Raw genomic sequence first — 4623 nt, 5'->3', positions numbered from 1 at the left:
AAAAGAATGAGGTGAGGTCTGATTAGCAAGACAGAAGGAGCAACATTTACTAAGTTTAGAGAAGCTGAACACCAAAGATGCTGGAAGTTTCCTGAAGACTTCCCAGGATGCATCTTTCACTTCTTGCCTACAAACTGTGACTGGGACAGCAGAGCCTCTTTTAAATACACTTTGCAGTCAGGGAGCTTATACTTTAAGTTGAGTGCTCTGAACATTCTTTCTTTATGGTTCCTTATCCATACATTCTCTATAAAATCTCTTTTCTCAGCAGCTCTCTTCTGCCTATCTTTTTTTTAGTATTAAATCCTCTTCAAAGCTCTGTGCTATCTTTTCTTCCTAGCTGTGGTCTGTGAGTTATTTTCTGATACCACTGAACAGGGGTGCAATGATCGTAGAAAGAAGAATGTACACTGCTGATTCTGAAAGAAATTTTAAGCACAGAATCTACCTAATTCACACACACACACAAATAACACACTGTAGTGACCATTTTATCAATAAAGAAGCAGCTTCAGAAAGATGAAACATTTAAGCACATGTAGGTGGTAAGTGATGACGCTGTAGCAGGAGTGTAACCTAGACTCCATCCTGGATGTCTGTTGGTGTAAGCACCTGGAAAGGATGCAATACACCAGCCCATCCAGGAGAGACCTCACTGCTATCAATGAGTCAGGCTGTAGATGTGAATACTTCATCTTCAAATGCTGTGGTAGATTTGCTGGCATCTCTTATTTCACTCATTTAGAGGGAAAGGAGCTATCTCACAGAAAGGGAGATTGCTCAGGCACAAAGAATATATTTGGAATATAAATAGCACTAATGCAAGAAGTTTGTGTGAAAATAATGGCTATTTTTTTTTAATCTAGGTAAATAAATTGCTAAATAGAGCAATTCAAATCAGAGGCAGTTAAACACTGAGTTAAATGACTTCTACATAGGCTCAGTGCCCATAGCTCAGTGGTTAGGGTGCTAGCCACATATCCCGGAGCTGGAGCTGGTGGGTTCCACTCAGCCTGGGCCTGCTAAACAACAATGACAACAACAACAACAACAAAAAATAGCTAGGCATAGTAGGAGGCGACTGTAGTCCCAGCTACTTGGGAGGCTGAGGCAAGAGAATCGCTTAAGCCAATGAATTTGAAGTTGCTGTGAGCTGTGATGCCATAGCATTCTACCTAGGGTGATATAGTGAGATTCTGTTTCAGAAAAAAAAAAAAAAATGACCCTCTGCATTATTCCCTGGGATTATCTGAAGGATTATCAGAAAGAAGAAATGTAGTAGAAAAGAGCTTGGCCAAATCCCAAGTAAGGTGGTAGAGGCAGCCATTGAGGTCTAGGGGAAAAAGTACTGCACAGGGAGAAATAGCATGTCAGCAGCTCAGCAGACACTCGTGCACCTTAGGTCAGCAGTGTAAGAATAATCAGTAGGCCTGCATTACTTCGTTAATCTATAGCACCACGACCCAAACCCTTCCTATCTTATATGGAGTCAATCCTTGCCTTGGTTTACCTCTTATGTCATATTGTTGGTTTTCAAGGCAGTCACCCCCATCTGAAAATGTTGAGGTTTCAAGCATCTGCTTGGGTCTCCAGTTCTTGGAGTGCTCTTGGTCAAAAAATGACCAGACACACCAAAATAACACAAGCATGAAACAGTTTATTGAGAAGAGAAAGAGATAGGTTTTCTGAATAAGAACAAGATAAAAGCTTACAGAGCAAGAAGCGTTTGCCATAGATGCAAACAGGTCCCCATTGTTATGATAAGGCAAAGGCAAAGGCTGTGAATATGGCCTGCGATCTCTTTTATTCTTTCTGGATCAAGCCTAACTCATGGTCCAGAGGTCACCTTGAAACCTATGCATGTGGCCCTTCCATAAGTGTCTCTGAGAGCCTGCTGGAGAGTGTCCCTTGGGCCTTCCTCTACTTCTACAAGTTAATGACATGATAATTAGTCTTAAGGCTGTTCTAAATCACCTTCAAGACTCCATTGTACTTGTTGCTGAGCTAGAGAGTCTTATACATGCTTTTGCAGTTGGCACACTAAGTTCTGATTGGTAGCTTGGTGGAATGTTCCCTTTTCCCCAGGAGTGATGGATCACTTGGGACAAATTAATGTGGGTGGCACCAAGATGAGGGCCCAGGGCACTGCCCTGTCCTACTTCCCCAGGACTGCTGTCCCTAACTAACTACCTAATAATACGTGAAAGTAGGAATTAGTCACTAGGATCCAAGCATCCATTGGTTACTAAATCCAACTCACTGGAAATACAACCTGATTGCTGAAATTGTAGGAGAGATGAGAGAAGATTCCTACCTCAAATATATAAGAATTACCAACCTAAAACTTCACCAAATTAGCATTTTACTTGGGTTAAATGATGAAGCCAATCCATCGTACATTTCTTAGTAGAAATCACAGGTCACCCTGGAGAAAGTGTTCATCTTTATTTTCTACCACTTCACCTTTTGTCTACAACACTCTCACTAAAGGGAGAATTTTTAGTTCTGTGAAAAAAAACAAATGTTTTCTTTTAAAACCATATTTCATGTATTTTCTATCTGGCATTTTCTCCTCTGCTTATTTACCTGATAAATTTCTTCTTATTTATTAGAATTAGATAATCAATGCCTCTAATAAACTCTTTCCTATTTGCCTTAGAGCCCTATCTGGGCATTAATTTCTCCATAATACATTCACTTTATTATTTTCTATATTATTGAATTTATTATGTTTTATTTACCAGAATAACTAAAATGCAAAAGTTTCCCACTTTTACTATTTTCCATATATTTTACTTCTTCCTATTGAGTAGCTAGCAAGAGATCTCCAAGACTCTTCTAAAGGACAAGATGGGTGCTCTATCTTGGTCCTGCCTCTAGCAATTGTCCCTGCTGGGAAGAAGGACAAAAGTCAGTGCCCCGTTTTAGAGCTGCCCCCCTTCATCTTACCTTGAAAATTTGGGTAAGGAGGAATCTCTTCTAATCTGCAAAAGAATATAGGGAATACCCAGCCCCAGTCTGGCATCTTAGGCACAATAAGATTTGGAAGCAACCTAGAATAACTTAAGGATAGTTATTATGTTGTTAACTGTCCATCAGACTGGTTCCATGGTGGTGTCTGATGTCTGAACCAGGAGGAGGACTCCACTAAAACAATATAAAACAGAACCCCAGATCATCACTACAGGGAGATGGACCATTTATAGTCTATAGTAAATGAATGCACCTTGCTCTGTAAACCTGTCTTTCTCTTCCTTGATAAAATTTGTTGCACACTTGCCTTGTTTTTGGTGAGTGTGGTCATTGTTTAGCTAAGAGCACAACAAAAGGCAAGGAAACAGACAACTGCTTGAACCTAACACTTCTCATTGTGTGTCTATATTTGAAGTCGTCGTATTTCTCTACCACCCTACCAAAAATAAATACTCTATTTTTTAAATAAATCCAAATGTTCTTGCAAATAATAATAACTTGATAAATATTTGGTAATTTGATTAATGATCCACATACATAATGAAATTGTATTCTGATATTTTCAAATGTGTGAGATGCACACATATGTGGATAATGCTAAAAACTGAATACAAATGTTCAACTTACTCTTATTTTTTTAGTAGTAATATGAAAATATATACAGGGTGTCCCAAAAGTCGGCATACATAGAAGTAATGAGATATTGTAGCTAAACATATCTTTATTTATAACATAAATATGAAATTTTATAAGAAGTGGCCAACAAATAGAGACTATTTTGTGAATAACTTTTAAAATTTTATAATGAATAAATATAGTAGAGCCTCCATAGTAGACCACCTCCCTACATTGACCACCTCATTAAATGACCTTATTTTTATAAACTGGACATGTACTACATGTACTCAGTGGAAGTTCCTCATGTTCACCACCTCCAATTTTTGAACAGTTTGTTATTACCCCTGTGGTGATCAACATCCAGAAGTTCTGCTGTATTTTGATTAAACCATGTAACTGTGGCCCCAAAAGTTTTAGGCTTAAGGTATAGGCAGGATATTTAGCAATGTAAATGTACAATTTGATATAAAAATATAGTTCATTTAAAAAGACATATTTATTATGTATGATATTTAGTTGTGTAGTGCCTTTACGCTATTGTTATCCTAAATAAGTCCAATTTCTTCTTCGAACAACTTTCTCAGAAGAGCTGGAGCCAAGGTGGAGAATCCAGCAGGGAGGATACACATATGTAGACATTACTTCTGAAATGTCTAGGAGATAAATGGAAGACAGACATTTTATCCTCCAGTGTATGGCAAGTAAATTTAGTTCTCAATTACAATATACTAAGAATAATTGCAAAGCAGGAAACAATGCAACAAGCAAATCTCCTTTTCTTGAGCTGAAAGTGCATTCCCAGCTGGCCTAGGCATTCTCATTCTGTGTATTTGTGAATGACAACAGATGTGAGGGCAATTATTTATCTCAGTTTATGACTTGTTTGCTGGGTTTCAGATTTTAGCATTTTGGACGAAGAAATCAGATGTAGAAAAATGACCAAGTTAATATACTGTTCATGCTAATTTTGTAGCCAGCATTAAGCTTTGATAATTAAATTAAGGAAGAATCACCTTTTCTTTGACAATATCA

This window comes from Otolemur garnettii, unplaced genomic scaffold (genome assembly GCF_000181295.1).
Source record: "Otolemur garnettii isolate 467f Iridium unplaced genomic scaffold, OtoGar3 scaffold00009, whole genome shotgun sequence".
Lineage (NCBI taxonomy): Eukaryota > Metazoa > Chordata > Mammalia > Primates > Galagidae > Otolemur > Otolemur garnettii.
Note: the sequence above shows the minus strand (reverse complement) of the source record.